The sequence below is a fragment of the Pleurodeles waltl genome, chromosome 5 (genome assembly GCF_031143425.1).
Source record: "Pleurodeles waltl isolate 20211129_DDA chromosome 5, aPleWal1.hap1.20221129, whole genome shotgun sequence".
Taxonomy (NCBI): Eukaryota; Metazoa; Chordata; class Amphibia; order Caudata; family Salamandridae; genus Pleurodeles; species Pleurodeles waltl.
In genome coordinates, this window is record NC_090444.1 from 184,799,167 (window position 1) to 184,825,874 (window position 26,708).

Here is a 26,708-nt window from a genome sequence, read left to right on the forward strand (position 1 = left end):
TGACAATATGACAAGACAGACAAATTTGATTTTATTCTCCACAGAGCACAGCATATGCTGCTTGGGAGACTCTGACAGAGAGAAGGACATAAAACAAACGGAGTTCATGAATATACAATTTTTATTGTACACAGTGGTGACATACACACTTCAGAGACTGGGTGGGGGAGACGTGTGCTTTACTATTGAGATTAATAGGTACGTAAAAAAAATGCCAGCTGAGATCACGCGAATTTATGTTAAAAAAGACGACGTACGTAAGAATCATTTTCTTTAGACGATGAATATGGCGCTTAATAGCGGGGAGACATTGGCGGCAAGTAGAGTCTCCTCAAAGGTAAATTTTGTTTTTGCAGTAAATTATACCACCTTAGCTGCAATTATGGCGCGGTTTAAATAAAGGTCAAGTTAGCACAGTTTATGGTTGTAAAATAAGAGAAGGCAGAGTAAATATATTCCCCTGGGGACAGCCTTCAAGCAGATTTAGGCCAGAGAAATTTTAAGTAACCCTATTTCTAGAGTAATGTCATACAGAAGATAAACAAGACAGGCGCAGAAAAAGGATAAATTACATTGGTCCACACAAACATGTATCTACATTAAAAGCTACGTTCTCGTATTAAGGACAGCCTGAAGGTGAAGAGCGGAGCGGAAACGCTACAGACTCATTGGCACTGAAGGCAAAAACCAGGGGCAGTGTTTGAAAAATCACTTCCCATAAAATGCAATCTGCATTTTCCAAAGTGCCGCAGCGCGCGCTAATTCTCTGAAGCACATTCAGCGGTGGCCACCTCTTGGCCCAACAATCCATGAGAAATTAGTTTGCCTCCCAGATGCTCCGAGGCTACCCTGAAATTCGCACTTACATATAATATGCGAGATCTTTTTTCATACACAAAAGGGAAAGGTAAAGAACAGGTAATGGATATGAGAAGTGCTGAACGCAGGGACCTAGGGCCATATGTACAAACACTTTTTCCCATAGACACAGAATGGGGAAAAACCTTTGCTACATCTGGCCCCTAGAGTGGCGAGCTTGCACGTGTGGGGCTACCTCATGATAGCGAACTTGATAACAACTATAAGACTGGTTGATGTAAAAGAGTATTGCCGAAGTCTGTTAAGACATATGGCCCATATTTACGAAAGTTGTGTGTTATTTTTTTTAACACTGGCTAACGCCATTCCTTAAAGCCATATGTGTGCCCTATTTATGAAATTATGCACAATGGTGCTAAGGAGTGGCTAGCGTCACAAAAAAAGGCGCTAGCTGGTGGGGATGGCATTAGGTGAAATAGCACTAGTGGGTCAGAAATTACATTGGGCAGGTTAGCAACAACATGTCTACCGCTAATCAGCCTAGAGTCATTATTGGATGCACAAGCAGCCAAAAAATTACTCCTGTCTAAATATGGACAGGAGTCATTACCACCACCCCAATGCCAACCTCAGGAGACCAGTGCCCCTGGGCAAGCCCTACATACCCAGTGCCAGGCAGGGGGTCACATGTAAGGGGCCCCCAATGGCACACCACATACATACACAAACACTTACCTGCAACTTCCCTGAGGTGGGCTCCTTCCTCCTTTAGTGTCCCTGTGGTGTGGGTGGTGGTGTTGCTGGGGCTTTGAGTGGGAATCTTTGTGCCCATTCCATGGTGTTTCCCCATGGAAATGGGCCTACCTGCACTTTAACGCCTGGTCTGATCTGGCATAAAATAATGGCACTAAGCGGGCTAAGAGCCATTATTTAGGCCCGCCTCCCACCCGCACGCCATTTCTGTACTGGGAGTTAAATATGGCGCTGGGGTGGCTAACGTCATTTTTAAGATGGTAAGCCTACCTTCCATCTCATTAATGCAAGGTGGGTTCGCACATCCTAAAAATGGCACTAACTCCAAAATGTTGACGCTAATCGGGTCTAGCATCAAAATATAAATATGGAGTAATGTTAACGCTGCTTTAGCGCCAAAATAAATGACGCTAAGGCGATGGTAAGCTTCCATAAATATGGGCCATGAGACACTAAACCTTAAGCATTTTTTTTTTCTAATGCAGGATACTGTTCCATTTTTTGTTTTCCAATTGTTGTCTTGTGCGAATACATTTTCTCAAAATAAAATTGCGCTGCTCAATACCAGTGTCACAAAGTAGGACATATTTCTGACACAACAGTACTAATTTGCTGATCAAGGAGTCTTTTATCCTACTTCTAAGCACTTTAATTAATAAGAATTGCCATGGCCCACTTTAATAATAGTTTACTGACCATGCAAGGATGGAAGGCCAAATCATCCTTCCTGGGATTCAAGCCTGTGACCTGCGGATCACAGCATATTTTGTGGCAAAGGTTTACTTCACAAAGGTATCCTACAAGCTGTAAAGAGATAGAAGGTGAGAAAAAGAAATCACAATAAAATATTTAAATTATTGACCTTTAATGTTTCATTCTGCGGGACTAGGCTCTTGTCCCACACGTTTCGTTACGTTTTCTAATTAAAGGTAGCTAACATCACTTTCATGGTTAGCATATATTTCTTGTATCTGATGGTATTGCAAATTACTTTTCCTTTCTAGGATTTTTTTAATGTATAGATAGAGCAGTGAACTCACTAATCGCATAATGTCTACACTTCAGAGCTGCAACACCTGTGACAACTGAGCCACTGCTTAAATTGTGCCAATTCTTGTTGGTGATGGATCCTCGTGATGATTTTTGGGTAACAGACCTTATTTTCAACATAGGAATTAGGCCCAGACCAAAAAAGAGAAAATGGAGAAGAAAGGAAAAGCTAGGAAAATAGTGGCAATAGGATCAATTGGGATGGAAAAGAGCATTATAAACTAAAATAAAGAGACACAAACTGTAGAGTGCTGGAGGAAGGAGGCACAACGTGGAATCAAGACTAAGCAACCTTGGCATTCAGAAATCCAGAATTTGGCAGCACCAGCATTGGACGCTAGTGGACTCCAATCGAAAACATTAGGTCCTGACACTCACTTATTATTTTTGCAAGTTAAGAACTAAAGTGACCAGACAAATTATAAAACTGGAGCAAGTGCAAAGCTTTATTAGAAGAAGGTTGAAGAAGATTGAAGTGGCCATACAATCCTTCCTTAATTACATTACATGGAGTGAAGCTAAGGAAGCAGGCCCACGTAAAACATTGTGTATCACACAGAGAACCTTAGCGTAGGCTTGCTCTTCTAAATAACTATAAAGCAATCTCATCTCTCCTATATCAATTACATTCATGCATTCCAGTTTCCAGGGCTCTGATTCATTGAAGGAAAATGTTTTTCAATCAGGCTGCCACAATGCTGAACTCTTCCATCTAGGATCAAGATCTTAGATTGTTCAGGAGAGCTGTCAAATGTGGGTAAGCCCCACATAGAGGTCTTCAGAATTAGTATAGTTTAGGCAGTATTGTAAGTTTCAGTGCACAGACCGCCATTCTGGCTTTCTAGTCATGGATGTTGATTTGCCAAAGTGCAGGCATTAGAGAAACTGACACTATTCATTCTTTGACCATTCAGGTCAACACAGGAATTTACATCACATAACCTCCGCACTGGCGGCATTACAGAAGTGATGCCACACAGTCTTTGATTGTGAAGATTTCTAAGGAAGTGACTGAAGCAACCAACAAAGGAATGAACTGAATGACTGACTTAATCTTAGCTGTTGATCATTCACAGCGGCATTCTAGCTGATCCTTTTTTACCCAATATTGCACTCTGAAGCAAACAAAAAAGTGAAGGTTTGAATGCTTTAATTTATCTCAGCCAGTGGTAAGTACTCGAGGATGCATCCCACCCCATTGTTAGTTTGCACACGTTGCCACCTTAGTTTGGGCTCAGCTATATGCAAATTAGTCTTGACCCTGCTCCAATGGAGACAGTCCAGCCTGACCTGCTACTCCAAGTCCTACCTGAACCAAAACACAGCAACCCAGGGCTGGTTTTGCCATTATATGGCCTCATCAGCTGGGTATAGCTTGGGTCTAGTGACACAGTATGAACAGCAACCCAGGATTAGTTCTGCCATTATTATGGCCTCATCAGCTGGGTATAGCTTGGTTCTAGTGACACAGTAGGAACAGCACCCACGTCTTGGCATATCCATCCCACTTAGGGTGATATACTAAGGCATACAAAAAGTGTTGGGTGGAATGCTTGAAATAATCTCAGCCACTGGTAACTACTCAGGCCACATCCCAATACACTGGAACCAAACTATACCCAACTGATGGGCCCATAACAAGAGCAAAACTGGCCTGGGTTGATGTGCTCCAGTTTAGGGAGTACCTGACGTGGTAGTTTGGAATTGACTGTTCCCTTGGAGCAAGGCCATGATCTATTTGCAAATAGCTGGGTTCAAACTGAGGTGGCATGGTTTGCTAAATAATGATGGACTAGGACAGGTATGCTCAGAGGTGGGTATTGTTCACACTGTGTCACTGGAACCAAGCCATACCCTGCTCATGAGCACGTAAAAAGGTGGAAACCACTACTGGGTTGCTCAAGTTCTGGTACACGGAGGACCTGGCTTGGCAGTTCGGCAAAACTCTTTCCATTGGAGCAGGGCCAAGACTGATTTGCATATTGCTGGGTCCAAACTGAGGTGGCATGGAGTGCAAAATAACAATATAATGGGATTTGGTCCTAAGTAATTACCCGTGACTGAGATTTATTCAAGAATTCCTCCGATCACTTTTTGCACACTTCACTATTGCACTCCAGACCTGACTTATGAAAATCAGCCTTGGTCCTAGCACAATTTGCCTGACCATGTCACTTCCAAATGGGAACACAAGAAGCTTCAGACTGGTTTTAGACTAGGTATCATCAATCAGGTATAGCTTGATTCCTATAGCACAATGAGCATGAGACCTATCTCTGGGGGTAACCATTCCTCTTAAGGCATAACTGAGGAAAGCCAAAAAAGGATGGAATGTTTGAATTAATCTCAGCAACTGGTATTTACTCTGGACTACTTTCCAACTCATTATTTTTGCACACTCTGCTACTCTAGAATGAGACCAGCCAAATGCAATTTAGCCTTGATCCTCCTCCAGAAGGAAAAGTCTAGCCCAAACTTCCAAACCTCATCCTTTTCAGATGAGAACACAAGCAATCCCAGACAGTTTTTATATTATTTGGGTCCCATCAGTGAAGTGTAGCTTGATTCCTATGGTTCAGAGAGCATGGAATCCATCGCAGGCACACACGTCAAACATGGGTGTGACACTGCCGAAAAAACAGAGGATGTGTGGAATGCATTAATTAATGTCAGCCAGTTGTATTTACTCTGGGCAACACTCTAGTCCATCATTTTTGTCCTCTATGGAAATCTTGACAGAGACCAATGATATGCAAATTATCCCTGACATGCTCCAATATGAACACTTCAGTCTAAACTAGAAGACCACATTCCAATAGATGAAAATCAAGTTGAAGACCTTTTTTGGCCCATTTAGACCTCATCCGTGAGATAAAGCTTTATTCCTTTGTCATTGTGAAAATGGGATCCTCAGGTACGCATGTCCGTTATACTTAAGCTATCACACTTAGGAATTCAAACAGGCAATGGGTTGAGGGGTTTAATTATTTATAACCACTTAAAATTACTCTTGCCTTCATTCCAGTCCATCATTTGTTAGACCATCATGATACTCTAGACAGAGTTAAGCCATGTGCAAACCAGCCTTGGTACTGTTCCAACAGGAAGAGTCCAGCCTGAACTGCCAAACCAGGTCTTTTTCAAATAGGGACACAAGCAACCACAGACTGACTTTGGTCAATTTAGGCATCATCAGTGGGGCATTGATTGAATCCTATAGCATTATGAGCCCAGGACCCATAACTGAGAATACCCTTCACACTTTAGGTGTCACACTAAAGAAAACAAAATGGTGATGGGTGAAATGACTGAATTAATCCCATGTACTGATGATTAGGATGGGCCACATTGCAGTCCATTTCTTTTTGCCCTCTATGCTACTATAGACAGAGATCAGCCATATACAAATCTGCTTTGGTTCTGCTCCAACAGGAGCAGACCTGCCCAGACTGCTAGACAAGGTCTCATCCTGATGGAACACAGACAATCCCAAACAAGTTTCAAACTATTTAATCCTCATTAGTGAGGTTTAGTTACAGACCTAAGGCACTAGGATGTATGTCTGGGCACTTGCCACTTGGAGTCTTTGTCTCCTTTTGCATGTACTAGTGATATGCAGAGGGAAATAAATACAATTTCTAACCTCTCTTTCTCCCCGACATTTAGTAGCTAATGTCAGGTTGCTAAGGGCTAATGGATAGGCAACTGCAAAATATAAAGAGGGACTTCTGAGCTGCTCTTGATTTCTGTCCAGGATGATGCACAGTGATTTTGGAAACAAGAGCTAGTTTCTTAGAGTAGCAGCTGCTTTTGCCGTCCAAAATGTTAACACTTTAACTAAAACCAAATCACATTTATCATTTAGAGTTCAAGATCTAATACATTTCATTTGAAATTGTGACTTTCTATTACAAATACCAAAACTAGACTGACCAATATTTTATCAGTGGTAAAACACTTTCTCAAAATCAAGAACATAATTTACACCGAAGGACCAATTCATAAAAGAAAATGAAGCATTACTACAGGAGTACTCTATTATTTATTCTCACATGCCTTTGGGAATCAGCCCTGAAAAATCTAACTCCGTATCCACAACAGTGGATACAGGACACAGTGCTTGCTATTTGAAATATATCTATAATAATATTGCTCAAATATTTCCATTCTATCTACATTTTAAATGTTTTGGGGCATCTTCACAAAGCCATGTCAGAGTTTTTAAAAGAGTACTGCATGAGTACTAGTTTAGGCATTTAAAAATGCCTCTATAAATAGCCCTCTTAGTATTTTATTAGCATAAAATAATAACAACACATATATAGAGAAATACAGAAAAACACTAACCCAATTTACAAAAACATTTTCATGTTCGTAAGCACTCTTAGATGTCTTTATGAACCTGCCTCAAAATGTCCAACCTCTTAATAGTAAAATTACAAGGAGGGCATAGTCCTTTCAAAAATGAACTAAGGGCCAGATGTTCAAAGCCTATTTGCATTTCTTAATGGTCCGATTCGGTATTCTGGGCTGTTAAGAAATGCAAACTGGGCTTTTCTAATGTACAGAGCTCTTTAAGGAATCGCAAATTGTGATTTCTACCCTGTAATTTGTGATTCCCAGAATAGTAAATGTAAATAGGGATTTCCTATTTGCATTTCCTATTCTGATCTACCATGTATTTCCAAAATGCAATTTGGGTATTTTGAAGATGCAATTACCAGATGCAATTACCAGCGACTTGAAGTCAGTGGTAACTAGGTGCAATTAAAAAAAGCACATCTAGGTGCTTTTTTAAATTGCAACAGAGCACACGCATGCCCCTTAGACATATGCGTGTTCTACAGGTGCACCCCTATTTTTGGGCTGCATCAAGGAGTCCTTTTTAACATTGCTATACCTGGTTTTGCATTTCCTTAATAGCGATTTCTTAATAAGAAACTACTTAGTAGGAATCACTATTAGGAAACCAGTATCTTTGTACATAACATTTTGCATTTCTTAAATAGCGATTTCTATGAAGTCGCTATTTAAGAAATGCAAAACTGCATTTTCGTACATCTGGCCCTAAATGTATTTGACTAGTTATTGAATATTCTTATTTTTTCCCACTGTAGGTTTTTTGGGGCCAGTTCACAAAGAAATGCAAGAATACGTGGAATAGTTCTGCAGGAGTATTCTGGTATGTCCTATTAGATGCTTTTGTGAATCCACCCAATATAATTTAATGCAAAGGTTTGAAAAAGAGGCATACATATTTAGTATTTTTAATAATAAACAACGTTGTTTCTTCACCATCACATGGAAGCTAATATAGACAATAACAATTAATTTAAAATCTACTGATTATATACTTTATTCAATTTTTGATTTTTATAGAACATGCCAATGGCATTCTGGCACTTTATCAACTACCTAACATTGGGAAAAGAAACTTTGTTAGAGCCCAGTCTTCAGATCCTTTCTGAACTGCATATAATGATTCATGGAACACAAATAAATGGGAAAGGGAGTTTCAGAGAGTGTTCCTGAGAGATCATGTATCATATAAATGGGGAGATGTCATCTGATAGAGTAAATCTTTCCTATTAATGAACGTTCAAGGACTGACTTTGCTGTAGGAGGACAAAAAAAGAATCTCAAACTGATAACAGCTGTCAAGGGTGGAGAGCAGAGAATGTGTCAAAAAAGATGGGTGTTTATTTTAAAGGATGATGAGCCCTTAGTCATCCTTAGGTAGCATGCCTCATCACTCGGACCCCTCCTCACCCATATGTAGTGATGGGTCAGTGACCTAGCCTCAATGTTGAGGGAGTTCTTTGTGTGGAGAAATGTAGTGAAACTTTAGGTGAGATATTTAGAGGTCATTACCAAGGGGGCTGGTGATATGTGAAAAACTGCCCTTGACATTCATACTAAAGGAAAGCAAAGGGGTCAATAAAGGGATTAATGAAGGAGTGACTTATGTTAGACCTGGACAAACGTTTATTTGTAGGGAAAGTGTTGGACTTTGGAGAGGTTAGATTTGCTCTTTGTGCTCAAGTGTAAGCTATATGAGGCAACATAATAGACTTTGGAGGGGTTATATTTACTATTTCTATTCAAGTCTCTAACAACAGTCAGGAAAATGTTGGACTTTTGAGAGGTCAGAATTGATATTCCTGTGCAGGTTAAGCAACATGAGGGAAAGTGCTGGGCTTTGGAGGGGTTAGATTTACTATTAGTTCTCCACTCTAAGCCATAGTAGGGAAAGTGTTGGACTTTGCGGAGCATAGATTTACTATTTCCACTTTCATCTAAGCAACAGTAGCAAAAGTGTTGGACCTTAGAGGGGTTAGATTCACTATGCCCACTCTAACATAATCAAAATTATGCAAAGTGTTGGACTATAGCGGCATTACATTTACTGTTCCCACTCCAATTTAAACTACAGTAGGGAAAGTGTTGGACTTTGAAGGGGTTATATTTACTAACTCCCACTCCAAAGTAAGCAAAAGCAGGACATGTAGTGCACTCAGGAAGGTGGACATATATCATTCCGATTCCTAATCATAAAAAAATATTGAAATAACTGTTAACATAAATTATAATGATATATTCAAGCTAAATGACATATGCTTTATAAATAAATAAAAATAAATATAATTGACATAAAACATGTATTCTACAAAAATCTTTGTAAAAAAAACATACATGTAAAATATGTACACTTGTCTTGCCACTTCTTCAAAAAATTTATTAACCCCAAAACTATTTAAAGTAAATTATAAATAAATCAATAATATTAAAATAACACCTAAATGAAACAAATGCAATTCAACAAAATTAGATATATTAAATGCATTTTGCAAAGTTGTTTAAAATAAAATACACTTAACAATGGATAAAAAATTAATTAAAATGCAACAAATAACTTACATAACAAATAATCAATTTAAACTACAATTAATTAATCAGTTAACAAATTTACATAATAAATGATCAAATATATATGTAATTAGCAAAAAACAAATTATAATTTATGATTCAAATACCCCATTTCCCTTCAAAGCAATTATCCATCTACTAAATTTGAAATAGCTAATTAAAGGTAAAAAAAAACTAATTGAACATTAAAAATCACAAACTATATTAAATAAAATAAAAGAAGTACCATTAATTCTAAAATCTAAAATTAATATAATACGTAATATGCATTACATTTATTAAAAACAATATATAATACATCTATTTTATTTAAAGTAAACAGAATTATACACAGCAATATTTTTAAAACAATACTATATACATTTAAAATATTATTACCTTCTATATTTTCTTCCTCAATATTTTTGTGTTGACAATAATCTTGACACAAAAGTCAAGATTTTTGAAACAATGTTCTTATCTTTTGCCTGTTAAACACTTGAATTTTCAAACATCTTGTGCTTCAGAAAATATTACAAACTAAGCCTGCCTTAAGTTTTTATTATACGTTTTACATGAACTCCTATCATTTACGGCACAAAAACAAATGCCTGTGTTCTCTTATGCCCAGTGTGATCTACCACACTTTATCAGGTAAGGTCAGGGTTTTCCAACCAGATGTCTTAATAATGAACACGTCTGCAAGCCTTTACTAGAATGTGTTCTTTATTGAGATTTTGGGACAGATTTATACCTCAATACTCTGTCTGCAATTTTTAATCTCAATATCATAGTGTGTGAAATTCACACATATATTTTTCAGTCACTATCTATTTTCTAAATATTTTTGATCTAAAATGGAAACTTTGATGGTCCTTTCCAATACATTTTGGGCCTGATTACGGCCATGGTGGATGGGATATTCCGTCACAAACGTGACAGATATCCCATCCGCCGTATTGCAAGTTCCATTATATCCTATGGAACTTGTAAAACAGCGGACGGGATTTCCTTCACGTTTGTGACGGAGTATCCCATCCGCCAAGGTTATTATGAGGCCCTTTGTTCATATTTGATTTCGACATCAGGAAAATATACAAATAAAAAAATCACCAACCAAGTTTTAGAGCCATGCCATTCCATGTGTGGAAACTAACCGTCTTGTACACCAGAACAATAAATAATATCATACTCTATTAAAACTTCAAAGACAATTAAGGAAGAACTGCTAAAGCTAATAAATGTATTATTAAACAATAACTTTGGGAGCTTTATCATTTAACACCTTAACGAGTAATTAACCTAATATTAATGGTATCAACTTAGGCTAGCACTGTTATCATGAGAACACTGAAACACCCTAAGCTATCAGTAACTAGTAACAGTAAGTCTAGTAAGACTTCAACACACATAGCATACCAAAAGTAGGACCAGGTAAAATGTTCTCAATCTTGTTGTAATGTTATGTAATTTCCTGCATTTCTCTTTATGCTTTTTTAATGAAATTAGCATACAATTCACATAAATTAACATATGTCTTATGTAATGCCATAATTTCCTGGACTTTCTTGTGACAAGCGTAACATGAAATTGTTGAAATTACACAAATTACAACAGGCCTTGTCAGGGCCGCAGCATTAGTCTAACTGTAAGTATAAGAAAGACACTAGAACATGAATTATGTACTATGAATAAAACCCTTATAATCTAGTAAAAGGAACTGTCTTGGGCAATGAAGTGTTCCTTTATAAAGACAGGGAAAGGTACACTACAAGTATAAAAATATTGTAATGTCATAATACATGGAATGCATGATGAGAAGCCATTAAGAAGGATAATCCTTTGGGAAATTATTAACGTAGCTTTCAGAATCTGGACCTACTGCCTTCCTCACACAGGTCAGAAGTAAGATACCTAGTCAGTCACAACAGGAAACAGAGAACACCTTTTTGGAATACTGTAGTAGCTTTTACGTAAAGAAAGAAGAGGTCCACAGAGCAGTGATTGAATTTATTTAGATAGAGTGACTCTGAAAAAACAAGAATTAGGTGAGACTAGAGAATTGTTGGAGAGCTCCATCACAATGAATGTAGTCAGGGTCACCCTCAGAAACAAAAGTAAGACCCTGGCACTGATGACTTGCCGAGTTATGGTAACCACTTTGTCTCACAAATAACCAAGATGTACACATTGTTACAGTGGGACTATCTTAATACGGTATTGACTAAAATGGGAATGGGAGCAGGATGGATTAAGTGGATCACATTACTATACTTGGAACCATTAGCAAGGGTGAGACACAGAAGACAGCCATCCAAACTGTATCATAGGTTTACAGGTGCCAGGCAAGGATACCCACCTTCCCCTATATATTTTCCTGTTGTCCTGGAACTGTTTGTGAAAATTATGAGATGAGAGGGAACGAAAAGAGACATTCTGTGTGCATGACTTGTTAATATATCTGAGAAATGGCTGGTTAGGCCCTTGGAACTGGTATTATAAGTGCTGTTCCTGCCTAACCCTAATAGTTGGGACTTGAAAAATTTTAACCAAAAAATGGCCTGAGAACTGACAGAAGACTGTGACCAACCTGCCAGCTGATCTGCCTAAGGTGCCAGAATTTGAGGCAGCTCCCGCTTTGTTCTTCTCCAAAGCAGCAAATCCCATTCAGCTGGACCTCTTGATGGTGGTATCTGGTCTGTGGAGCCCTCTTCCACTACTGTCTTCAGCTTTGTCCTGCTGGAAGTTATCAACTTCCAAAAGGTTGTCTAATTCAGAAGGTAAAAATCTTCACCAGGCTCGATGGCAACCTGCTCCCCATCAACAATGACGACCTTCTTGGCCTGTAAAGACCTTGTCCTGCTGCTCCCTGCTGATGACAACTCCTCCTCAGACACAGACTGCTGCCTTGCCCGGCAGAACTTTACCTTCTCTGGACTGTTTCTTCAAAATTTCATCTAAGTCTGAAGGTAACCTGAGACAGGGCCCAATCCACCTTATATATCCAACAGGTGTTCTATCGTGGTCGGCCTTAACGTTTGATTTTTCCCTAGTCTCATGCAACCAGATAACCGCAGTTGGCGCTTTAATCGTTTAGGCACTATTTTATGCTAATAACGTAAACCATTCATAATTCCAGTTCTACTGATTGAATTTGATTCATTTCAGTGTCATTTTTTTAATTTACTCAATTTTTCTAAATTTGTTTGGGATTTTTCTTGTGGATGTTTTCACTTTATTACTGTTTGTGTGCTGCAAAATTATTTTGCACATTGCCTCTAAGTTAATCCTGACTGTTTTTGTGCCAAGCTACCAGTGGGTTAAGCACAGGTTTATTTAATGACTTTGGCTCTCATTATGACATTGGCGGCAAATGCTGCCTACTGCCACGGCGACGGATGCCAACATACCGTTGCCGTGGCTACTAGTCGCCACCTGCATTATGACCGTAGACAGAATTCCACCAAAGTATGGTAGAATTCCATCAACGATCATGGTGGTGGACGGCGGTAAGGTGGTGCTGCTGCCACCAGCAGTGCCACGCCAACAAGACACCACTGCCTGGCAGTGGTTTGCTTGCGGACGCTGCTGCTGGCAGCAGCTCCTCATCCTGTCTCCTGCCAGAGGACCCCCTGCAATCAGGTAAGTCGGGTTCTCCGACAGGAGATGGGGTTGTGGGGTGTTGTGTGCGTGTGTGGGGGTGTTGTGTGTGTGTGGCGGGGGGTGTGTGTGTCTGTTTTTGTATGCGTGAATTCGGGTGTGAGTCACGTGGAATGCGTGCATGAATGACTGAATGTGAGCGTACGTGTATGTTGTGTGCTGTGAATGCGTGTGTGCGACAATGTATGTTAGTGTGTGTTGCTGTGTGTGGGTATGTAAGTGCATGCGTGGGTGGATGTGGGTATGCGTTTGTGTATGAGTGTGTATGTGTGCGTGTGTGGGTGTGTCGATGTCGGGGTTTGGAAAGGGGGCAGGAGGGAGTACTCTGGGGAGGGGGCCAGGGGAGACCCCTATCAGTGCCAGGGGAGGAATTCCCTGGCACTGAAAGTGCCTACCGCCATGGTTTTCGTGGCAGTAAGCTTGCCACGAAACCCATGACAGTAGGCGGGGTCATAATCCCGAGGGTGGGATTGTGACAGCCGCCTGGCTGAAGACTGAAGTCTCCAGCCCAGCGGCTGTTACCACCCTGGCGGACAGAGTGGTACATTGGCAGTTTGTCTTGAACCAAACCGCCAATGTCATAATTTAGGAAAAGGTACCGCCAGCCTGTTGGCAGTACCTTTCCCCAAATTATCGCCATCCGCCAGGGTTGTAATGACCCCCGTTATGTTTCATCACAACCAATAACCTAATTTCTTACATTGGTGTTCATTGTTGGGATTCAGTACGTCTGTTTATGCAGTGCCACTCAGTTACTTTGAATAACACTGTCCCTAAAGTAATCCGATATCAAATTTAATTTGTTTTCTAAATCCTCCTTAGTTTTTTATTTGGCTATTTCTTTTCTTTTTCCAATGTAAGTTTTGCCTCACATCCTTTTAGCTACAATGGCATTGGACCTGAGCAACACTCGCAGCATCAGCAAAATGGAGCTACAGAGGCTCCACAAGGGTAGAGGGCTGAATCTAGGGAGGAAGGCCACCAAAGCGGATCTCCAGATAGCCCTCGCGCCTTTGAGAAGATCAGGGTGATGCAAGCCACAGCAGAGGAGCAAGAAGAAGAAGACCTCGAGGGTGGGGAGAAGGGTTTAGAGTAGGAGTAAGTGGAAAATGGACTGGCCACAGGCCCTGAGAGGTAGCATAAGGAAGAGGAGGGCCACTTGTCCACATGTGTGGGGCTCCATGACAAGGCAGGGAACAGTGCGTCAACCCACAACCTATCCCCAAATGAACTGGAAGAGAGGAAGGCTCAGAAAGAGTTTCATCTGTAGCTGACCACACTAAAAATGGAAGCAGCAAAGGAGGAAGCTCCTACCAAGAGTCCTGCAGAGGAGTGTACTATCAATAGGGCTTTAGATGAAATGCAACTACTACTGGCTTATGAAGTGAGTCTGAAGGAACTGCACATCAAAGCAAGCAATGTGCAGGGTCCAGCAGCAATAGTGGCAATGGGACATAAGTGACCAGTGGAGACAGGAGCATCCACATACAAAATAAATCTGGTTCCTAACTTTGCTGTGGATGACATATGAGGTTGCCTTAGAGATGTACAGGATCGCTAAGGAGGATTAAGGAGCCACTTCCTGGAGATACATTCCAAATGAAGGCAGGGATGCAATACTGGCCCTAGGGTAGGGGGGGCGGGATGATGTACAGGATGAGGGGCACCCTTGTCTGGAAATATGGTGTCACCCTGGGAATTTTAAGCAGAAGTTCAGGGACAGGCAGAAGCTGTCCCACCAGTTATGGTAGACTTTTTGGATTCCCTTTGCAAGTTACTTCATGGTTGGGTGAAGGGGAGTGATGTGAGTGATTACAAAGGGCTTTACAAACTGATTGCCATTCAGTGCACGTGCAGTAATAGTTTTGCAGAGCTGCATCAACACCTACTAAATGGTGAACTTACTGCCCCAGGGAGCTTGCTAAGGAGGGGATCCACTGGCTCAGCACCAGGGTCCATAAGAAGGTATCTGGGGGGATCACCAAAATGGTGGGCAGGGTTCACCAGATGAAAGAAGGGGGAAACAAAAATAAAAGCAGAGAGTTTTATAAAGGCCCTTAAACAGTTATCTGGGAAAGGATTCCTAGTCCTAACCTTACTAAAAGTAAAAAATAGGTTCCCTGAAAAGTTCTCATGGAAATATTTCCTTATTTGCCATGAGTGCTATATGTATGGGAACATCAAGGGAGGTGCCAAATGCCCCAAGAGGGTACAGGTCCCTTCTGGTGGGCAAACACCAGGGGGGATGGCTAGAGTAGCTCTTGAAGAGGAGGTTGTCCCAGTTACTGATACTTCTAAGTTTAGGCATTGGATCACCATCAATGGGCAGTGAGTGGAGGCTCTGAGAGACACATGAGCCAACATGACTACTATAAGTTCTCTTTAGGGGTGTCCTCAGAGTAGGTAATTCCTAATATGTTCCACCAGGTTATGGTAGCAGACAACTGTGAGAGCCACTATTCTGTAGCTCTGGTTCACTTTGAGTGAGGGAAGAGGGTCTCAGGTTCCTTCTTGGTAGCTGTGAACCTTGCCAAGCCTGTGGATAGTCTGTTTGGAAATGGCTTAGAGGACACCCTCTGGATGGAGGTGGAGCTCATGTCCTACCTGGAGATGTAAGGGTTGCCTGAGTGGATATACCTGACCATAAGGTTAATGGCAGCCATAGAGGGTAGTCCAAAGGGCCTGGAGACATGAAGAATGGACAAAAATAGAAAGAGCAAGGAGCATGGGAAACCTGCCTCTGAAAAGCCCATGGTCTGAGAGGAGAATGAGCCTGAGGGCAAAGCCCCAGAACCTACGGAGGAGGACATTACTGCCCTGGAGCACTCACCAGAGCTGGTTGGTTGGCAAGCTGAAGGAGGGGCCCTACAGGGAGCAATTTTGAAACGCTCAGAAGAAGTGCTCTACTTTTGAGGACTTTAGGTGGCAGGAGGCAGCCCAGGCAGCTGGTGACACCTTTGGAAATCATTTAATCCGTTGGAACAATGACCCCCATGTATAGTGAGCCTAAGGTTCCTGAGCCTGGGGCAACCAATGTGCTGGTTGTCCCCCAGTGCTACAGGGCCTTTCTACTAGGTGTGGCTCATCATGTGCCCCTAACTGGACATCTGGGGCAAGTCAAGACCTTTGCTAGGCTTGTCACCTACTTTTACTGTCCCCAGATGAGTGACCTCTGATGCATTCTGCATGTCCTGTTCTACCTAACAGGCCAGTGAGAAGTCAGGAGGAAAGTCAATGGCTCCCCTGGTTGCCCTACCTGTCATTGGCAGCAACCGTGTTGAAAGGGTAGGCATTGACAGTATTGGGTTGTTGCTTCCCAGGACTGCCCCAGGCAACATTTTCATCCTGATCTTGTTGGACCTTACCACTTGGTGCCAAGAGGTCATACCTTTGAGGGGTGTGACTGGAGTTGCAGTGGCCAGGGCCCTGATGGTGGTTTTTACCCACATGGGATTCCCCAAAGACATAGGACCTGATTCACAAAGGTAAACCTGCCCTTTTGTGTAAGGTTATGTTTGTTTGGACTTCACAAACCTGCATTTCAATCATAAAGTTACAAGTGCAGAGACTCTGTGGCCGGGTAGAGAACTCTGCACATAAAAAGATACAGCATGCCTATCTTTTTATTTGTGGAGTTCTCTGTCCCAACTTAGGAGTCTCTGCACTCATAAACTTTGGATTAAAATGCAGTTTTGTGAATTTCAAACAAACGTAAAACACAAAAGTGTAAGTTTACCTTTGTGAATCAGGCTTGTGGTGTCCAACAGGGGCACCACATTTATGTCAGCCTCCATGAAGTATTTGTTGGGAAAGTGTGGAGTAAGTTTTCGGCACCCCAATACCCCACGTCAATGGGTTTGTTGAGAGGTTCAACAGGCCCTTAAAGGCATAACTATGGACCTGTCAGCGCTCATGAGGTGGAAGTGAGATATTCTCTTGACATACTTTCCTTTTGCATACAGGGAGGTGCTACAGAAAGGAGTTTGGTCCGGTTCCTTTGAGCTCCTGTATGGCCACCCTGTGAGTGGGCCTCTCACGCTGCTGAAGAGGAGTGGGAGCAAGCTCTGAAAAAATCGCTTCAGGATGTAGTAAGCTACATTTTGGCTCTCAGGATTCAGATGAAGCACTTCTGAAAGAAGGCTGCTGAGAACCTCAAGCCAGCCAGGAGGTTTTAAAGCTCTGACATTACCAGACTGTCACTCAAGTTTCAGCCTGGCCAAAATGGGTGGGTGATGGAGCCAGTAGAGATCAGGGCCATTCAAGACTGATGATCTGAGCCTTATGAGGTGAAGGACAGCAATGGAAAGGCCACCTACCTAGTGGACCTCAGGACTCCCAGGAACCCTCCATGGGTCCTGCATGTCAATCATTTCAACCCCACTATGCGTGGGTGGACCAAGGTTACCATGCTTCTGGTCGCAGATGATACAATGGAGTAGGAAGGTGAACCTCTCCACGACCTACAATATTCCAAGGAGCATGATGGGTCAGTAGAAGGTGTCACCCTCTCCCCTACCATGATCTTAGAACAGCATAGGCAGTGTTGCCACTTGCTGGGGGACAGTTTCCCTTTCTATTCTCACTGACCCCAGGCTCACTAATCTTTTAACCATGACATAGATGCTGTGGACAGCATACCTGGTAAAATTAAATTTACAGGGTACCTGATAAGGGGAAAGCCAGCATTGAAGCAGGAGGTGTTTAATAGGCTGGAGCTAGGTGTGATGGAGGACTCCAACAGTCCTTGGTCCAGCCTGGAGGTGGTGGTACCCAAAGCCACCTCAAAAGGTGCCACCCCAGAACCCTTGTTCTGTGCAGACCCTACAGGGCTGAACTCAGATACCAAGACTGATGCTCACTCAATTCCTTGAGCTGATGAGGCTCATAGACATGTTGGGAGATACGATGTTCCTAAGCACCTTTGATTTGACATATGGGTACTGACAGATTGCCCAACCGAGGGGACTAAGGAAAGGTCTGCTCTACTAAAGAATTAATAGTATCCAAACAAACAAACGTCAAAATAATCAAGCATCTTGAATGAAACCTCGACCTTCGGGGTATCATTCAGATTGGTACAGATTCACCCTGTGCACTAGGATACACTATGCCAACCATACGTCACATTCATGCAAAGTTAAATCCCTACATCAATTGTACAATCGAAGACATCTTATGACAAATATCACCAAACTTAGAAGACAATTACAATATAGTGTTTTCTATACTTATGAATACTATCCCGAGCTCTTAGGTCATGCCGGACCTGATAACAGCTTCAAATTCTACTTTTACTAAACAGCGCACTCACACAACCTTCAAAACATCTCCACATCGCACCATCCAAACTCCACAAAGCACTGCAAGCTAAGCTGCAACTCATGACCCTATTGATACTCACTCTTCCTCTGAAATTACTCTCTCCTGAATCTCCGGAACTCTGCTGATCTTCCAAATTCTGGACATGGACACCTCTATGGACTAACTAATCTAAAAAAGGGATTTCTAGCTCTCACTACTTCAAAACCCAAACCGTCCTCACTCAGCTACCATCTGATGATGCTGGGGGCCCATATTTTTTTTTCTTCTTAAGATGGAAATTTTTTGTGGTAATTGAGGAGTAATAAGAGTTAAAACTCACCCTTCAAATCATTTAATAGTGTAACCTATTTTGTCACACATTAAATCCAGGAGGTGGTAAATAAAGTTCAAAGGTTTATTACAAATTAAGCCAAACTGATAGGAATGAATTTCAAGAACATGCTATGTAAGTACAACATCATCAGATGTTAAGTAAACCGTCATGTGAGATTAAATCATATAAGCCTAAGCCATTTGAGAATTTCAGTTGAAACAATTCAAAATATGAGGAACCAAATTTGATCAGTATATAAGTTGTGGTCGTCTTGCCTAATCATTGGAGGAACTCATTTAATCTAAATACCCTAAACTAAGCTATAGGGAAATCCTAATTAGGCCTCAGGAAGTATAGGAAAGTGTCAGCATAACAGAAACTTCAGTAAAGGTTTTGGTAGAGAGATGGTGAATGGCATAAAGACACAAAAAAGTGAATAAAAGTAGAGAGGTCTAGACCCTTCAAAGTCTCAAAGGAATCTGCCCTTGTCTAACTAGGTCAATTCCAATTAAACAAAGAATCTTCAAGAAGTCCACGTCATCAGTACCAGTAGTTTTCCATCTTCTGTTTACAGTTGAAATTGGCAACTTCCCTCAGGTCTCTCATTTAACAAATCGAACATCAGGGCAGCCTTGAAAGTCTCATGGTGTCTGGTGCACAACAGGAGTATTTTCTTCTTGTTAGTTAGTGCTCATTTGTCCTTGCCAAAGTATCCTCCCATGTCCCACTATCTTCAAAATGCACAACTTGCTTTTCATTAACTATAGACTAGCATGAACATGCCTAGAAAGAAAGAATATTGCAACACAAGAAAAACTCCACGTTGAAGGTTAGACACAAGAAATCAAATGTTTCAGCCCTTTGGTTATGCTAACTTAATAAGGCATTCAATGCTCATTTGAAATACATGATTATAAGTGCATCGTACAGATATAAATGGAACAAGAATTGTAACTGAAATTTGATTACATGCAATTTCACATAATACCATAATCAGAAAACATAAGTATAAATGTACATGAGTACTACATTTCAGCACGTTAAAGTCGCACATTAGAACACACATAAAGTTTAATTATACCTGTTAAAATATATGTCTCAATCAAAGGTGATTCCCTAATTAGTTGGTTTCACCAGAGTGACTTGTATATATATATATATATATATGTATATATATATATATATATGTGTATATATATATATATATATATATATATATATATATATATATATATATATATATATATATATATATATATATAGATATCTGGACCCAAATGAGAATCCTCCTGTCAGAGTGAAGGAATTTCCCACTTTCAGGGGGATGTGATGTGTGTGGCTGTCTGGAAGTGTTTAGCAAGAATCTGTGTTGTTTTTGAGACTATATGCATATGATAAAACTCAAGTATAATGCCCAACCCAAGGTTGCAAAAGTGAGGGGTGAACCATTGTTGGTGACAGAAAGCATGAGGAAAGAACTAGACAAGCTGATTGACATGGAGATTATCCAAGAGATGGAAGACTCAGAGTGGCTTGGACATGTGGTGATGCCACACAAAGCCAATGGTGAGGCCAGACCATGTGTGGACCTGAGGGAACTCATTAAGACAGTGGTGGTGGGCCATTATCCACTTTCCAATATCAACAAGATGTTGTGCTCCCTTGATGGAGCCCAGCATTTTTCCTCACTCAATTTAATTTATGTCAGCATACCATCAAATAAAACTGCACCCCTTACCTCAAGAACCTACTGCCTTTGCAACACCGTTTGGCATCTTCAATTTTGTCAGGATGCCATTTGGTTTGATCTCCACGGCATCTATTTTACAGAGGCAATGAAGAAGATTGTGAAAGGTGTAGAGGGGTGAAAGTTTATCAAGACGGCGTATTTGGTGCTTGGGAGTAGTGTGAGTTAACACAATGAAAAATTGTGTGAAATCTTGATGAGATTACACAGATTTGGGTTAACCTTAAATTGAGAAAAATGCAGTTTTAATGTGTCAGAAATTGAGTATTTGGGACTTGTAATCACAGGTTCTGGTATTTACCTTAAGAGTAAGTTAGTGTATACCATCAAAAAGCTGCCATCTCCCCAGAACAAGGAAGAGTTGATAACATTTCTGGGAATGTCAGAGTTTTACAACAAGTCTGTTCCCAGTTTTATGGAGAGAACTGTGTGTATGAGGGAGTTGCTTAGGAAAGGCAGGGATTTTGTCTGGTACAAGTCATGTGAGAAGGAACTCACATAAAAAAAAAACATCTGGAGGATCCAGCAGACTTGGGTAGTTTTGACATCAGAGATGAAACTATAATTATGACAGATGCAAGCTCGAAAGGCTTGACAGCAGTCTTGATGCAAAGATCAGGAGACCAGAGCAGAGCAATATTGTTCATCTCGAGGGGGTTGAGAGGAGCAGAGCTCAATTACTCTGTAATGGAGAAAGCGGCCTTGGGAGTATATTTAGCAGTGAGAAAGCTCAGGAAATTTCTTTGAGGGAGCAGGTTTGTGACTAAGATTAATCACAAGCCACTCAGGGAAGTCTTTTCAAAGAAAGGATTTGATCTGGTCTCTCATCGCATTCCCAGATGGATGGTGGCACTCCAGGAATTAGAATTTGAGATTTCCTATGTCCCTGGGGTGTGCAATTTGCAAGATACAAATCGAGCACTGAGAAAGGAAGATAAAGCTTCTAAATTTAGTCAGCCATTGTTCAAAAACATGGTAAAAACAAGTGACCACAGGACCCAGAATCTCAACTAGGTAGCCAGTTACTATTCTGTTGAATATGAAGATGCTAGCTCCTTGGTGGAGGATCAAGCAGTAAGGCAAAGTGGAAGGCCACAGCATAATAGAAAGAAGCCTATGCATCTACAGGACTAAATTTAGATGAGTAACTTTCTGTTGATGTTTCTAGCTTGTTATTCCTATTGTTATTCCTGTAACAAAGCGTTTCAAATTGTTGTACGTTAGTGATGTCATTTTCTGTTTGTTATTTTTGAAGTTATTTGGACTTGTGATGGATGATGACGTGTTCTGTAGCCAGGTGATGTTGCAATGTTCTGTAACCATTACATAATCACAAGGAATGTTAGAAGGACATTTGGTTCGGGGCAACTGTTTGAGGCACAGCCGTCCTTGGCAGCTGGGTGCTTGGGGCCTAAAATGCTTTATGCTGAATAAAACGCGAGTGGACGAAATCTACATCTGCAGCACAGTCTTTATTCAACTTCTACATGGACCTAAACATGTCTGGTTTTCGTTTTTTTCGACATTCAGTATACCCTGGCAGATGTATAATGCATCTTCCTACCTGCTAACATTTGTCAAAGTAAGGAAGGCCTGGGGGAATCATCATATTTGTGATATTTCACACACTAATAACAAAGGATCCATAAAATCAGTGAAATCTCTTAAGCCATCCAAGCAAGAGTAGCAAGTTTCAGTATAGCCCAACAAATGTTCTAGGATTAGAAAAGTCAGAAAATGTGTTGTGGCTACAGTGTACATTTTTGTGCTCCTCCCTAAAGCAATTTGTGCATTAAAGACATACTTATGACCTCATTTTGCGAGAAGCACAGAGGTAGCTCTGCAGGCTCCCAGTGGAATAAACAGTGTGCATGGTTACAGTTCTAGTCAGGTGCAGGTGTAAAATCACTTGAATGGGTGCTCATGTTTACCACCCGCTGCAAACAGGTTGGAAGCGTGAGGAGAATAGGGCCTGAAAATTGTGGAAAATATTATCTAAATAGTCCTGTTTATACTGAGACCTGCATGTTATTTCCCATAATGGGCTTAACTGTGTAATTTTCGGATTGGCCAAAGCACACAGAATATAGTGTCCAATAGTGTTGCAAGGATAAGGATCCCTGATAGCGTCTTAGCTCCTTGGCTGCTTACCGCGCCTCTCCGGCCTGCCTCTACAAGGTTTTGTCTCATGGCTTATCAGGGCCTGCTTATACCTGAACTTACCTACGTACCCAACACCTACTAACCCTGCTGCTCCTCGGGCAGCCATACTACTTTGAATTTACTAAACTATCAAGCCTTGATGAAGTCACTTGTGTGACGAAACACGTGTTGGCTGTCTATCTATGATGTTACTAAGGCTGTCTATCTATGATGTTGCTATGTTCTACAACACTCACGAATAAAGACATCATCTACCAATGAGAGCCAGGACTTTTCTTCAACCTCATACTTACTCTGATTTTCATTACACTATCAGGGATCCTTATCCTTGCAACACTATTGGACACTATATTCTGTGTGCTTTGGCCAATTCGTTCCAGTTTTTCCCGTGGGTACTTTGTTACCCGTTTGGTGCCTTTTGGGTAGTAGGGCACTCGGCCAGTTTGCACCAGACTTTGCTTTCTTCTTAAGATATTTGTTAAAAATAATTGCTTTACTACCTTTAAGTGCGGCATTCTGTACCCTTACTACCCTTGTGTTTCTTTTGTGTAATTTTCGGAGCCAACTCGTATTGGAGCCCCCAAACTATGAATATACAAAATGCAATTGTTAATATCTTAAACCTAATTGTGTGTTTCAAAGATCTAACTCTACATTTTGATAAACATGATCTTGGATCATCTCACAAAACTCCACATAATGTACAATACTCCTTTTCTCCCCATCAGAGTTTGCATTGTATAAATACTGATACACAGTGTTTAATGTGGTGATGGGGGCCACCAGCACTTAGTTTCAGGGACCAGCACTTATTTTTCTGCATCAGGCATTTCCCAGAAGCAAGAGAGGGGAAAACACACAAATCGAAAAGATGGAGGAACAGAAACACAGAGAAGTCATCACAGAGAGAGAACGTAGGAACCTGCAAGAGTGAGATAAATGGGCCGAGAGTGCCTGTTAGAGGATTAAAGAGGCATGAGGTGGACTTCAAACTTCCTGCCATGGCATTAGGCACACCTATGTTTAACTGCATTGGCCCGCTGGCTTCTGAGAAGAGCATTGGGTACTGGCACTCTTTCTTTCACAAATTAGACACTGCCAATACATTTTTACATTTTGGAATCAAAATAGGATGCCGAAGGCCATCATTTTGAATGATATCTGCAATGAGGTCTGAAAATGGAAAAGGACAGACAAACAAATTTTAGTGGTCATTTTTGGCAAGAAACGTATGTGTTCTTTTGACAAAAATATGTCTGTGTTAACTAGGAGTGTGCAAAATTGTCTATTTTTTCACAAAATTTCTCAAACTTCAATACAAAGGTCCAGATTTATATAGAAGTCATGCAGCGCAAGTCAACAGTTAAAGTAGCCTGACTGCTTTGAGTGAACAGGAGAGAGCAGACCAGCAACATGTACCGCTTTTCTGCTCTCTTTCTGCTCTAGTCCACTTTTGTCAGCATTGATCCAGCGCAGACACTGTTGCATCATTTTACAAGAGTACCTACATTGTCCAAAGCATAGTTTTACTACATGGAGTTGTCTCATTCACTTTCCCAAATACAGCACACATGCAAAGTGGGAGAAACGAGGCGATATGAAAACATATCTCATTGTTATGCCTGCCTAAAGGAGACACTGGATTTTAGAGCAAATTCCTGTTTACAATTTAATGCAGCCAAGAATTAGCATCATAACTCAAGGATGGTTATATAGAATTGCCTATGCACTACCCATGGAATTCCCCTTTTGCTCAAAGTAATGCAAGGCAGCACATTGCATCATTTTGTGTTACTTCAGGTTGCAATCCAACGCAAATCACAAATTGTATTGAATTGTAAATCTTACTTGAACTATTTGCATCAGGATTGCTTTAAAAATGTAATGTAACACACACCTGATGTAAAGGTTTTGTATGTCTGGGCCCTAGTCTGTGAAATTACTCAAAATGACGCTGTCAGAGCCAAACATAGCTTACCGATATGTCATGTATCTTTTTCTTCACACAAGTTCACACTTCACGGAAATAAGGGCCACATGTAGCAAACTCCGAGATTGTGACTCGGAAATTGCGAGTCTGTCCGACTCGCAATTTCCGAGTCGCAATCTCGGATGCAGAACGGTGTCTCAGACACCGTCTGCGACTCGCTATGGGGTCGCAAAGACCCACCTCATCAATATTAATGAGGTGGGTCGCATTTTGCGACCCCATAGCGAGTCCCTGCACTCACAGGGATGGTAGCCTGCTGAAGTCAGCAGACCTCCATGTCTGTGACTGCTTTTTAAATAAAGCTGTTTTTTTTTTTTCATTTTGCAGCCCGTTTTCCTTAAAGGAAAACGAGTTGCAAAATGAAAAAAATACCGAAACCATTTGGTTTCGTTTTTTCAGTGTAGGCAGTGGTCCATTAGACCACTGCCTGCTCTGAAAAAACATTCTGGGCAACATTCACAAAGGGGAAGGGGTCCCATGGGGACCCCTTACCTTTTGCGAATGAGTTACCACCAGTGTGACACTGGTGGTAACTGCGAGTTGCTTTGCGACCGCATTCGCGGTCACAAAGCAATTCTGAATTGCAATGCGAGTCGCAAATAGGAAGGGAACACCCCTTCCTATTTGCGAGTCACATTCACAAATTGCGAGTCGGTACCGACTCGCAATTTGTGAATGTGCATCGCGTTAGGCCGTTTGCATGGCGCAAACTGCGATTTTCGCAGTTTGCACCATGCAAACGGCTTCCTACATCTGGCCCTAAGTCTTGCCACATCCTGCCACCTGACAGTAGGTGAGTTGTTCAAGCAGACAATGTAATTTCAGTGATACATCTTCTATATTAACAAATCTCCTGAAAGCAAAAATGGCACAAAATTGCATAATGAGACATTTTTTAGAGGTTTTACTAGCATAATTACAATTTCTTTCAGGCCTACTCTTAACCCTCTTGAGGTTTTTAACTAGATCTCCAGAACTTTTTGTATTTTTTAGTTTTGTAATAGAAACATGAATACATATTGTTTGTAGGCCCATAAAAACCCAAGGCTAGATTTACTAAGCCTGTCATTGTTTTTACATTGTACACAAGGCTTATTTGGAATTTACAAACACAAAATAGCTGCTTGTTCTGCTTTACATTACATTTCCACTTGAGAGGCATTCTATGGGGGAGCATTGGCTTTCCCTTGCATCTGCTCATGGATTTTGGTGCATTCCCTGATTTACTAAAGGTAGCACACCTGTGAATGCATCAAAATGTTACACCTTCCACACTGAAGTATAACAAATAAAAATGTCTTTATTTCTCTTCATTATTTTCTCTTTCCATTTGTGCTGCATTCTGCAGTGCACGCAGGAAGAGGAAAATACCTCTATGAATTGTATCTGTGCAGGAAAGCACAAAAACAATCCTGCCCATAACACAGGCTCCCTTGCACTAGTGTGCAAGGGTGTCTATGTTGGTTGTAGGTTGCACACAGTGGGTCAGCTCAAGGGGAGAGCAGAAATGTTTCATATCTTTATAAATATGGAGCATTTCTGTCTGTTCTCTCCCTTTCATGCAATGCAGCTCAGCAACATTGTTTGCTGTCCTGCGTTGCATGAAAGATTAATAAATATGTCCCTCGGTTTTTTACGAAGCATACAGGGATTGAGGACTAAGACTACAATGGGATACCTACCAGTCACTCTTTTTATATCACCAATGAAACTATGATATAAACAGAATTAACTACTGACTGCGTGTTGAGTCTAAAAATGAAGATGCTTATTTGGATCAATGCAGCCAGTCAATGTCCTGACAGACTCAGAAAAGCTCCATAGAAACTCGGATAAGACAGTTTGTGAAATTCTTTCTTGAAATGCAGACAGCAGGCTAATTCTCATAAGGACAAGACTTATTACTCATGATTTAATCTGACCATATGAGGGTTCAAGATGTTGATTTGCGGCCAACGTGCTTCAGACCTATCAGTCTTCTGTCA